Source organism: Chiloscyllium plagiosum, chromosome 1, assembly GCF_004010195.1.
Source record: "Chiloscyllium plagiosum isolate BGI_BamShark_2017 chromosome 1, ASM401019v2, whole genome shotgun sequence".
NCBI classification, from domain to species: domain Eukaryota; kingdom Metazoa; phylum Chordata; class Chondrichthyes; order Orectolobiformes; family Hemiscylliidae; genus Chiloscyllium; species Chiloscyllium plagiosum.
The window spans coordinates 63,726,102-63,740,191 of NC_057710.1; the positions used below are offsets into that span (position 1 = coordinate 63,726,102).

General features: G+C 39.8%; 1 protein-coding gene across 6 annotated transcripts in view; it reads right to left on the reverse strand.

Annotated features, from left to right (window-relative positions):
- Positions 1-14,090, reverse strand: part of LOC122549029 (potassium/sodium hyperpolarization-activated cyclic nucleotide-gated channel 1-like) — a 278,409-nt gene that overhangs the window by 67,371 nt on the left and 196,948 nt on the right. The gene's annotated exons all lie outside the window — the stretch shown is intronic.

Sequence of the window (14,090 nt, forward strand, 5' to 3'; positions counted from 1 at the left end):
ACCTTTGATTCCATTGTCTGACAAGGATCAAAATACTTCCACATTAAGAATATTTATTGACCTTGCCTCCACTGCCTTCTGAGGCACAGTTGCAAAACAGTTTCTCCTCATCTCTGTCCTGAAAGGCAGGCCCCTAATTTTTATCCAGCGATAGTAATTCTGGATTCATCCATAAGAGGCAACATCTTTCCCTTGTTTGCTTTCTCAGTTGGAGCGTATCACCCTTTATTTTACATTCAATCCCTCTAATAATAAAGGTTCGTGTCTCACTTGCCTTTGTAATTACTTGCATTTATCACTAACCTTTTGTGATTCATGCACTAGAACACTATAACTCCTCTGTACCTCAGAATACTGCAATCATTCTCCATTTCAATAATACTGTGCTTTTTTATTCTTTCTGCCAAAATGAATAATTTTGCATATTACCACATGAGACTCTATTTGCCAGATTTTTGCCCACTCACTCAAGGCATGTATATCAGCCTGCAACTTTCTTATGTCCTCTTCACAACATACCTTCCCACCTATCTTTGTAGCATCTGCAGATTTAGCTAACATGCCTTCACTCCCCTTATTTAAATCATTGATAACATTGTAAAAAGTTGAGACCCCAGCACAGACCCCTATGGGCCACCATTCAACACATTAGGCAATCAGAAGAAGACTCAATTATGCAGTTTCTGCTCCTGTCAGCCAGCCAGACCTCTCCCCATGATGTTGTTTTGCCCCATTTCATGAGATCCTGCTTTGTGCAATCACCTATCATATGATACTTTTTCATATGACTTCCAGGAGCCCAGGATATATCCACAAGCTCTTGTTTATCCACAGTGCTTGTCACTGCTTCAAAGAACTCCAATAATTTGTTAAACATGATTTTCCTTTTATAACATATGCTGACTCTTACTGACAACCTTGAGATTTCTAAGTGCCTAGTTTTAACTGTCCTAATGATAACCTTCTCTGTGACAGACATCAAGCTAACTTGCTTATAGGTTCCAGCCTTCTGCCTCTCTCCTGTCTTGAAAACAGAAGTTGTATCTATTACTTTCCAACCTAACCTGTCAAGATCCAGCAAATTTCAGAAAATTAAAACTAATGCATCTACTACCTCATTAGCCACATCTTCTAAGTCCATCAAGACCCAGGGATTTGTCAGCCCTCAGCTTCATTCAGTTTTGTTCAGTCGTGCTTACCTAGTGATTACATTTTCATCAAGTTCCTCTGTCCCTTTCACATTTTGATTTAGATCTGTTACTGGAATGTTGTTTGTGTGCTGTATAGTGAAGACAGAAGTGAAATATTTGTTTGTTTAATCCATTTCTTTATTATCTACAATTGAGTCACCTTTCTAATCTCTGGTGGGCTAACATCATTTTGCTTACTCTATTCCTTTTTAAATAACTGTTGAGACTCCTGCTATCCATTATTACATTCAGAGCTAGCTTCTTCTCATACCCCAATTTCTTTCTCTTGATTAATTAATTTGTCATTTTCTGCAATAATTCGTATTCTGTCCAGTCATCTGACCTGCCAATTACCTTTTCACAATTACTGTATATGCTTTTTCCCTTAGCTCCTTATGTCAACCACAGTTGGCGAGTCCAACCCTTACATTCTTTTGCATCAGGAATACACTTATTCTTAGTATTCTGAAATATACCCTTCAATATCTGTCACTACATCCCTTAGTTTAGTAAGCCATTTTACTTCAGCTAGCTCAACTTTCATGAATTACATAGTTGCCCTTACTTAAGTTAAATAAAATAGTCTTAAGACCCATTCTTCTCCCCTTCAAACTGAATGTAAAATTCAATTATATTGTGTTTGTAACTAACAAGGGGTGCTTTTGCTCTGAGATTATTAATTCATCCTGCCAAATGAAACAATGCTCAGTCTAATATCATATGCTCATTGGTTGGGTTTCAGAAGAAGGTGATTTAATAAATTATCTTGTAAGCCATATCTCTGCAATGACTATCGGGTCATACTTATTTCCATCAATTGGCATAATGAGTTTGGTTACTTAGTTATGAATACCATGCACATTCAGAATCTTATAGGGGTCTATTGTTGATGGAGATTATAGCAAAATTTGTGGTAGCAGTAGACAAGAAATTCGATCCTAACATTGGGAACATCACATTACGTCTTTTATAGTTCTGCTGAAAGGCAAGGCCAGTTTCTCACGAGGCAATGGTGAGCTGCCAATTAAGGAGGATTATAGCTTCTGAATTGCCATAATAATACCACAACTCACCTCATTAATATTCAGCTTCCTATCTTTGCAAACATGTCAAACAAGTGAGACATTGAGAAATCTCAACAAGGAAGCTCTCTGCTTGCTCCAAAGGACCTCCATGCTGGACTCTGGACACTGACAATTTGGACATGCTCCAAGGGCACTGCCACATGCAAGTCCCACTCATGGAAATTTGCACTTAACATGGTCCAACCTCTAAGAACATACATACCACATCTCCAGTGCACTTACTGTACGCTTTTGTACTTCAATGCTGCACCTCGGACTGCACAGGGAGCTATCACTGCAATGCTGCAGCATGGGCACTTTGCTCTCAGGGTCATAGACCCAACTCATAGACTGGACCAGGCTGAATTTCAGGCTCTTAGCTCACTGTCATAGTGCTGAGTCACACTGAGCCCAATTGGACACTTACAATATCCCCGCCTTGCCTTGCCTTTTTGTGCTTAGCACCCTCAGCAAGAGATATGAGACTCAAATTGCTTCTGTCTTGCTTTGCTGTTTAGCTCAGATGCAAAGTCAGGAAGCTTATCATGGTTGACAACAGTCCTCAGTCAAATTAAGGGGGATAGCCTTTGCATTGGGAGTCCAGGCACAGTAAGTCAAGGATAGCCTCTGATATCAGTCCAGGGGCTTGGATATGGCCAGTCAGCAGCTTGGAGCATTCAATGTAAGGACAGTTTCCATATAATGTGTGAGGAGTTGAATGTTGGGTTGCCCACTACCCATCTTAAGTCTTTCTGTGGACTGTTTTCCTCCCAGAATGAGACATAGGCAGGATATTGTGAGAGATGAAAGTTGGTGGTTGTTATGGACTATGCCAGACCACTCAAAACATTCTTAAGCAGGCAGCCCCAGACCATAACTTTGCAATTTGTTTCGGTAAGTGTACAGTGAAAATTACCCGGATTAAATTAGCTCAGTTGACTACTAGAATTTAAAATAGACAAACATTTATTCACAAAATTACGCAATGAAACACAAAGAACAGAAGAAAGAACCCCTATAGAACTCAGTCTATCCAACTAGATTTAATTATGCTATTCCAAATACACACAACATTCCCAAAGAGCAAACTCCCTTTAAAAACCAGTATAAATGCTTGCAGGTCAAAGTTGAAGGGCAGAAAAAGAGAGAGAGAGTTTCGACACAGCTCCCTGTTGAGCTCCTCACCAGGTCAGACTGAACTAAAATTGCTCAGCTCAGCTAGCTAGAAGGCTGACCATTCCCCTTTCTTTATACAGGTCACTTCTAAAACATGACCACTTTGGCCTGAAGTCTGATCTGTTTACATGTAAACAAAAGACCTCTCAAAATCCTTTTCATCTCTGTACCAAACCAGACTGATTTATTACCCCTATGAAAAAAAATCAAGTACAGAGTACCCTGGAGTCAAGGAACAGCTTTTAGAAAAAAAGGACTAGCTTTGTGACAGTGGTACATGAGCCACTTTTGGTGCAGGTGAAGAAGTGTTCCAAAGGGAGTGGGCAGTGCAGAGGTCATTGAGGTTTAGTGCCATTGGGTACTGGGGCAAGAGTGAGAGTGAGTGAGTATGACCCATGGTGAGAAATGGGGACAGTAGCTACCAATCTCCAGCAACAGCAGAGATACAATGTGTATGAGGTATCGGACACAAGGTGGTAACATTTATATTGTTGGAGAGAAAAGGCAGTTGGCTTCTTCCTACATTGCTGGGTATTCCTCCAGATGACTGAGACTGCACTGAAATAAGTGACAACCTTAGACAGGTGGGCACAGATGGCTGTCATAGCCTCCACTGTTGGTCCTGGGGAAAGAAGAAGTCTTGTCTCTTCACCACACCATCCAGCAGGCCCACTACGTCCCTGCCCACAAAGAGGAAGACCATGTATGGGGGCAGCTCTGGACAGAGCTCGTCTAGGTTCACATTAGACTTTGGTGCAGGTGCAACATATTCTTGTCTTGCTGAGGATATCTGGTTAGTGGGGAGTTGTTCCAGCAGCAGTTTACATGATATAATGGGCATATAATCAGATATGAGAGACACCATAGGGGCTGCGTAGATTATCAATGAAATACGTTTACTAAGAAACAAAAACAGAAGCTGCTGGTAAAGCTCAGAATCGGACACCAGATCTAAAATGTTAACGCTGATTTCTCTTCACAGATGCTGCCAGACCTGCTGAGCTTTTCCAGCAGCTTCTGTGTTTGTTTCTGATTCACAGCGGCCGCAGTTCTTTTAGTTTTTATTGCGTTTACTAAGTCGTGGCCAGAAATCCCACTGGGTCTTGTGTTCAATAAACTCCATATAACTCATACTTCACCAAAACAAAAGTATGTTTCAGCCCCCAGACACAGAGCCTTCAATTTTGCCTTTTTGAGACCTTTGTAGCATTGATATATTTTTGCGTGTTTTCTCTCAGTCCCTTCCTGTCTCTCTTAGACCTTCATTTCCTGTATTATTATTTTGCTTTCCTGACTCAACTCTATACTTTGATTTTCAAAATGATCTATGATTGATCCCTCACACCCAGCATTTTAATTAAAGCCCTCTTTATTTTCCTAATTATATAATTTGTTAGAAACTGCTCCCAGCATGATCTATATGCAGACCACCCAATATTACAATCCTCACTCTCCCCAGCGCTGATGCCAATGCCTCACTTCTCCCATGCCAGACTTTGAACCAAGTATTAATTTCACTAAAATCTTGTGTGCCATCTGCCAATTGGCACATGTTTCAGGTAATAACTCAGAGGTTATTCCCTTAAGTTTCAGTTCTTCGTTTTGGAGCATAGCTCCTCATACTGTGCACACAGAAAACTTTTCCTCATCTTACCTATGCTGTTGGTACTTGCATAATGATTAGATCCTTCCCCTCCCACTCCATGTTTGTATCCAGCCCTGAAGAGATGTCTTGAATCCCCATATTGGACAGCTTTCTAGACTCAGGCCCTTGGCTGCCCAGAAAAATGTCAAACCTCCCACCGAACTTTACTGGCTCCAACTATCAATATATTCCTTCTGACTCCCCCCACTGGAAAGAATTGTGAACCAGAATACCCTGGATAGTCCATTTCTCCTCCTTATAGAACATTAGCTTTCATCCACAGTCGAGAGCATCTCCAACATGTTAAATAAACGTAGGAGTGTGGCTCCTGCATGATAGTTTTCTGCCACCACTTATCTGCCCTAAGTGTCATCACACTCATGTGTCCCTGACAATAGCTGGATTTATACTGCCCTTTACAGAGGAACTTTGATTATCTGGCTTTCAATTATCCAAATATCGGATTATCCGGAAAGATTGCAAGGTCCTGATGCTTGGCTAAACTATGTAATCCGGCATTCAATTATCCAGAATTCAATTAACCAAATGAAATACACCCCGTCAGTATCCTTCAGATAATCGAGGTTCCTCTTTACTCAGTGGTTTGTCTGCTTCTGAAAAAAAGTGCTCCTATGGTAAACACTGCTGCCTCACAGTGCCAGAGAACTGGGTTTGATTCCAGCCCCATGCACCTGCCTGTGTGGAGTTTACACATTCTCCGTGTCCATGTGAGGCAGCACAGAGCAGCTGAGGTGCAGTCTGGCATCGATATGGGACTTGTGGCTCAGTGGTAAGACTTCACTGAGGCTGAAAGCTTGGTGCCCTTGCTGAGCTGATCAGTGGACAGCTGGCACTCTGCCAGTCAGCCATCAAAAGTGAAATCATTCCCTTTGAGTCTTGATTTTTCTGAAATTCATTCATTAATTTATACATTCTACCTCATCATTGATCACTGTGGCATTCTACATATTACAGGTTGCCATCCTGAAAATGAGCCCCTTATCCCAACTTTCTGTATTTAATTAGTCCATAAGGACATCATTGCTTGCCATTGGCTTAGTTAGTAACACACTTACTTCCATAGGCGGAGATTGTGGGTTCAAATCTCATTCTGCAGAATATACCCACTGGGCCCTGATGTCCAGATAAACTGCAGCTAGCAAACTAGGGAAATAATCATTAGGCAAAAGTGAGGACCTCAGATGCTGGAAATCAGAGTCTAGATTAGAGTGGTGCTGGAAAAGCACAGCAGGTCAGGCAGCATCCGAGGAGCAGGAAAATCGAATTTCGGGCAAAAGCCCTTCATCAGGCCTTCATTCCTGATGAGGGGCTTTTGCCCGAAATAATCATAAGCCCTTGCTGTGAAACCAAAACTTGAAAAAAAACTTTCATTTTTATTGATTGTGTCAACCTTTTGTATCTGTCTCTTTTTATTCACAAAACTTTCCCCTAGAATGATGAACAGTGCCCTCTTTAAATGAGGACAGCACAGTGGTTCAGTGGTTAGCACTGCTGCCTCACAGCACCAGGGACCCAGGTTCGATTCCCTCCTCGGGTGACTGTCTGTGAGGCCTTTGCACATTCTCCCCGTGTCTGCGTGGGTTTCCTCCAGGTGCTCTGGTTTCCTCCTACAGTCCAAAGATGTGCAGATTAGGTGAATTGGCCATACTAAATTGCCCACATTGTTCAGGGATGTGTAGGCAAGGTGCATTAGCCAGGGGAATTGTCGAATAATAGGGGAGGGGAATGTGTTTGGGAGGATTACTCTTTGGAGGGTCAGTGTGGACTTGTTGGGCCAAATAGCCTGTTTCCACACTGAAGGGATTCTATGAATATTCTATGAAAAAAAGTATTCATAAAATATAAGAGCAAAAATAGGCCATTTGGCCCATCAGGTCTGCTCCACCATTCAATTAATACTGATATGTTTCTCAACTCAGTTCTCCTGTCTTGTCCCCATAACCCTTGATCTCCTTACTAATCGAGAACCTATCTCTCTCTGTCTGAAATACACTCAATGACTTGGCCTCCACAGCCTTTTGGAGCAATGAGATAACAGATTCACCACCCTCTGGCTGAAGAAGTTCCTCCTCATCTCAGTTCGAAAGGATTTCCCCTGCATTATGAGGCTGTGCCATTGGGTCCTACTCTCTCCTATGAGGGGAAACATCTTCTCCATGTCCACTCTATCCAGGCCTCTCAGTAATCTGTAAGTTTCAATGAAATTACCTCTCATCCTTCTAAACTCAATGGAGTACAGATATGAAGAGCTCAACTGCTCGTTATAGTCTTTCATTCTTGGGATCATTCTTGTGAACATCTTCTGGAACCCCTCCAAGGTCAGTACATCCTTTCTTAGATACAGGACTCAAAATTGCACACGTTATTCCAAATTGGTCAGACCAGAGCCTTATGTAGCCTCAACAATATATTCCTGCTCTTGTATTCTGGCCCTCTTGAAATGCATGTTAACATTGCATTTGTCTTCCTGGCTGAATCTGCATGTTAACCTTTAGAGAATGCTGAACTAGGAGTCTCAGGCGGCATTGTGCTTCAGATTTTCAAAGCCTTTCTCCATTTAGAAAATAGGCTATGCCTCTGTTTTTTTTAAACAAAGTTTATAACTTCACATTCTCCCACACAATCTGCCACTTCTTTGCCCAATCTCCTAGCCTGTCCAAATCGTTCTACAGCCTTTTCATTCCCTTAACATTACCTGTCCCTCCACCCATCTTTGCGTCCAGGTCACTGTCCACCTCCCTGGTGCATTGGATTGTTTTTAATTATCCAATTCAATCATTCTGAGTTGGAGTTCCTATAGTTTTACACCATTGTTATATGTTTATCCTGGATCACTTTCAGACTCAAACTCCCACATCTGCAACTGCAATACAAATGACAGTCTCTCTATTGTTTGTGTCTAATTAGTTAAATATATTTTGTCCATTTAATCCATCATGTAAAATTAATTGTTATTCTTTCACTCAATTTTACTATTATCTGTTACATGTTGATACCACTTGAGTTACACAAATGCCTTTACTAGCCGATCGGTTTACTAGAATGTGATGATGTTACTCTTGTTTTTCACTGCTTTTCACACTGAGCATATGCTGGCTCCCAGCAGCTGAGATGGTACAGTGCAAAACATTTTGGAAAGTACAGGCAAAGATATCCCTCCTTCCCTCACTTCACTGAGCTCTCACAGGACTGAATACCCAAGCTCTTTATTTTGTGCCAACGGCATTTAACTGTGAGTTTTAATATCTCGGGGAGCTTGACTGGAATTCGGAAGTGAATACTGACATTGCAGTCATGAAGAATAACACAGATTCCTGCTAGGCAACGAAACAGCAAGATCCTGTTCTGGGATCCTCGTGGCCCTGATAAGACCATAGATAATAAGAAAGAGGAACAGGAGTAGGCCACTCAGTCTCTTGAACCATCTCTGCTGTTCAACAAGATCATACCTGATCCAACATTCCTCCTGTCCACTTTCCTGACTTTTTCCCATAGCCCTCGACGTTTGAACAGCCACCCTGATAAAACATTGAGTTCCATCCTGTTAAATCTCTTGTAATTGAACTGAAATGTAGATTTCTTACTGATGGATTTAACTTCTTCCAAACTAGGCAGGAAAGAAACAGTTTAGTTTTAAGATAAATGTTACATCTAATTGATCGGATTGTCTATTTAAATTCTGTGTAGGAAGAAAATGCAATTGCTGTTATCTTGCTTCTATTATTAATTCTATCCTGACACTCCAATTATAAACACAGAATCTCTACAGTGTGGAAACAGGTTCTTTGGCCCAACAAGTCCACATCAACCCTCTGAAGAGTAACCCACCCTGACCCATTCCCCTACCTTATATTTACCCATGTACACATCCCTGAACACTCTGGGCAATTTAGCTTGGCCAATTCATCTAACCTGAACGCCTTTGGACTGTGGGAGGAAATCTCTGCATCTTCAGCTTGGCTGACATTAGTAACTCAACACAGACCGAAAATTGAACCAACATTGCTTAGATATGCTTTACTCTTGTAAGAAAAATATTTTACTCTTGAAGCTTTGACCTCAGTATGTCCAATACTTTTTTTTATTATTTTACTTTTTTAAAGTTTTATTATTATTATTTTATTTTAAAAATTATTTTACTGCTAATGCCATTACTAAAGCTATTTTATGCCAGAAGAAATACTGTTCCGTTAGATTAAACAATTTTTAACTAAAAAAAAATAAATCAAGATTATGGTAAAATGAAAGACAATTTTCTGATCATAAGAACTTTTAAAATGCCAATATTTGACGGCATGAGTTAAAAACCAAGTTGCATTAAGCCTCTGAAGAGTGTACTTGTTAGCAATATATTGAAATTTGTTAAGACTGCAAAGCATTAAATAAAGCTTGTGCAGTCATCCATAATAGGCATTACTGATTCTTGCTAAGATAGCTGCACAAAATATTTCATACAACCAGCACAAGTGACCTCTGAAATAAATGCAGTTCTGCAGTGGGAGTAAAATATATTCACATCAGACTATGTGGTGCCAGCAATGCTAAGCAGCATCACAAAGATTACAGAATAAACCCTTTGGTCTCACATATCATACCATTTTTAAACTTTAATAATGTGGGTCTAGGATCCTGGAATAAAAGCTGTGAATGTGTATGTGACATTGATATTGTTTTTGTTCTTCTTGTCTAAAGGCTATACTTGGAACATGCATCAATATCTCCTGGCTATTTCCTTCCATTTGATTTTAAATTAGATTTCCATGAGTTAGGCTTCAGATTTCTTTAAATATTCAGAATAAAAGTGATGTAGTTATTTATAGAAATATTATTTAAAATCAATAATATTTAAAAAAACATCTGTGGGCTTTGTTAAGTCTAGGATCTGTAACCTAATCCAATACTTCCTACATTATTGGCTACAGCTACAAAGAAAACAGTCAACTTTATAATAATTTTTAATGAATGAACTTTGAAATTGGTTTTAACTCTGAATTAATCCAAATTTGCTTGATCTAGAAGTTACTTGACCCAAGATATTTCCTAATTGTGCTGTTATTACAAATATCTAAAACACTAAAGCAGGAGCGTTTTGAACCTAGGCCTGCCTGATCGAGAGGATCTAGAATGTGAAGGGTTTAGATTTTTTGCACCTCTCCCTTTTAAAGAAATAATATAATCACACTGGGTTAGTTTGTTTGTCAAAATTACACAGTGATATTTACGTGCCTAAAAATATGTATGGAATCAGTGAACTAAGAACAGCCTTTTAAATAGAACTGCAATGAAAGTCATTGACCTGAATTTTTGCCAAGCAAGGCAAGACTTGGAAACCCTTTAAAGATGGCACGTCGATCCTGAACTGGGATCCCTGACCCCTTTATTGTGGTTTCCAGTTTGTCACCAAAGCCATTTAATGGTACAAGGTACTTCAGATCATGAACCTGCATCACGTAATCCCAACCTTGCTGGTTCCACTGCAGAGAATGTTATATCCCAGTCCTCTGCAACTGTAATGGTGTCAGACCAATGTTTTAAAGAGGTAGTGAGGACTGCAGATTCTGGAGAGTCAGAGCAGATGGTGTGTGGCACTGGACAAAGCACAGCAAGTCAGGCAGGGTCTGAGGAGCAGTAGTGTCAATAGTTCAGGCAGGACCCTTCATCAGAACTGTGCCCAGTCCTAATGAAGGGTCCTGCCTGAAACACCAAATCTCTTGCTCTTCAGGTGCTCCCTGACCTGCTGTGCTTTTTGCAGCACCACACTATCGACAATATTTTAACAAGCCATGGTCCATAGCACCTCAGAAATCCAAAGGAACCTTTTGAAAAGAGGAGTTCAGAAGGTCCTCCTCATGTTTCCCATGCCCATGCTCATTTCAGACAAGCCAGATGATCCCTCATGACCCCCACACCATGTATGTCCCTGAATACAAAGCCGATGGACTCTTATGATCACCCCTGCCCCACCCATGCCATGCTAAGGCATTTTGATGTGCAATCAGACATCACACACTGTACAGAAGCAATCAACATTAGAAAATCCAAATGGATCTAGACTACTGTCACCTAGCAACAGGTTCTGGAATGAGGTAATGGATATTTTTTTCAATATACACCCAGCAGCCTGGACAAGCATTACAGCATGGAGATGAAAGCAGCATTTTCTTGATCTCTTTCAGTGAAATCTTTTGAGAAAACCTGATAAGATTTCAAATATTGGCAACTCTAACTGTTTCTCAGCTGAATCCAAATCTAATCTGTGACTGTTAGCAAATGGATCTCATTGATAGGAATTAAAATTAATTGAAAAGTCAATCTAATATTTCTTCATCTCAATTCTGAATAAAGTATTCTATTTAGTTCATCTTTACCTATTTTCCCCACCTACAGTAGATCTACAGAGTTGTGAATGTTTTGTCTTGTCTGTTTATGAATGTCCATGTTTTTGGATATGGGGGGTGGGAATGAGGGTAGGTGATGCTGAATAAAAGGAGAAGATATTGTTTAAATTACATTGCGCCTTAGTTGATAATCAATTTCCTCTTTGTCTGAAGAATATGTTTGCTTGTAATAAACATGTCTTTTATTGAGTTAATTGAAAGGCCTTGTCAGAGTTATCAATGTATTGTTTCATGGTAATAAAGAGAACAGCTTGACCATTCTTGGTGATTGAATAACACATTTGTACTGTTAATATGGAGTAGCAGGGCTTGATTTCAGAGTCATAACAACATGACATTACCATAGGCAGTAATGCAAACGACACCCCTCCATTATAATCCTCTTCAACCCTTTCAGACCCATATAAAATAGCATACAAGATTACTAACAAATCTAAAAGGCTAATTGGATTGTGTAATTCATTCGTAAACAGATATTTAAAAGGCATGTGGATGGGTACATGAATAAGAAGGGTTTAGAGGAACATGGGCCAAATGCTGGCAAGTGGGATTAGATTAATTTAGGATATCTGGTCTAACTCAGCATAGATGAGTTGGACAGAAGGGTCTGTTTCCATGTTGTACAACTTTATGACATGATGCAAAAAAAAAATACAATTGTTAAACCTAACAATTGTGTGCGGCACGGTGGCACAGTGGTTAGCACAGCGCCGGAGACCCGGGTTCAATTCCCGCCTCAGGCGACTGACTGTGTGGCCATGCTAAATTGCCCGTAGTGTTAGGTAAGGGGTAAATGTCGGGGTATGGGTGGGTTGTGCTTCGGCAGGTCGGTGTGGACTTGTTGAGCCGAAGGGCCTGTTTCCACACTGTAAAGTAATCTAATCTAACAGAATTTTATGTCAAGATTTCCTGAGGTGTCAATTCTCTTTGGTAGATGCTAACAAGGTCCAAGTGACTGATGAAATGGGTAACCAAAAATACCCTGAGGTTTGCTGGAATTACCTCATTTTATACATTCTGTTGGCAATCTGTAATATTGTTGTTTGAAATAGGTTTTAGGGACAAAGGACAGGACTAAAATGTACAGTCCCTCAAATCTGTTGGATAATTATTGGTCAGCACCTCAATTCCAATGAATTATCTTTCCTTGGTGTCTTTACATAAAAGAAAATCAATGAATCTCAGCTATTAAACTTTCAAAGTACCTTGCATCCACTACCTTTAGGGACAGAGGGTTTCAGATTGTTGCTCCATTTTGTCTAAAGAACAGTTCCATGATTTTTTTCATGAATTGTCTGGTTTTAAATTTCAGCTTCTAGTCTCGTCTACTATCAATGTCTTTTATCATCTGAAATATTTGGATTAGATCATCCCTCAGTCTTTTAAAGTCAAGAGAACACACCCCAGGTTTATGGAATAAAATAAAATACAGTTTTTGTCCCCAGGAATGAAGGGCTTTTGCCCAAACTGTCGATTTTCCTGCTCCTCGGATGCTGCCTGACCTGCTGTGCTTTTCCAGCACCACTCTAATCTTGACTCTGATTTCCAGTATCTGGAGTCCTCACTTTCGCCTTCCTGAGGTGCAGTATCTAGTCTGAATTCGGTATTCTAATGGAATTTGACCAAGACTCTGTACAATTGAAGCATCACTTCTTCCCTTTTGTAATCAAAGATTTTTGAATTGCAATCCAACATTCCATAAGATTTTTTAACTTCTCCAATAGCTTACTGATATTTATTTATTTATTTAAAATGTCTTTGTTATTGCAGAGTTCATAAAATGCTCTGATTTGTCTTGGATCCAAACTGGATGAGCTACAGCAACTTCGATCTGAGAAAGTATTGCCTGTTACCAAACACTAAAGGCATTTATATCAATGTCCTTCCCCAGTTTATTTTCAGGACAGCATGAATAATTTATTTGGAAACCTCACTAAGACGTCAGTTAAGGTAAAGGGAGAAAAGAGTTTGAAACTTTAAAGAGGGGTCAATCCAGGCTGTTGTCTGGGATGAGTAAATACATATTTATAAAAGAAGAAATTAAATATTAATTGTTTTGATGAACAGTGCAGACAATATGTGTTTAAAATCATTTTTAAAAATCAGAGAGTGCAGACAGATCGCAGTAAAGAACTTGGGGCCATAGATATAATGTTAAAAGTATTATGTAAAGTAGATGCCTGGAAACATTTCCTTTTAGTGTTGAGAGTCTGTGCAAGTTACTTCTAAATCTTCAGGATTTATGCATATACTCAAGATTAGATTTGATTGGTAGATGAAGAAAAAGGCAGCTGAAGGGAAATGGGAGAAGTTGGGTCATAGCAATTCGAACTATCCACTCCATGTAGCCGGATAATTAAATAGCAAATGGCTTAAATAGCCCGTGTGCATGCTGGATCCTTTATGGTTTACTGACTCTATGAAAGTATTAGAAATAGGAATTTGATTCAAGCGCTAATGATAAGTATGAATTTTGACAGGCATGAATTTCAGCCCCTCAGAAGTAGTATTGGTGTAATAGTCGACCCCATAAATTTAACCTTAAAAAGTAGGCAAAAAAAAATGACTATTACTCGAGTATATATGGTATTTTGAT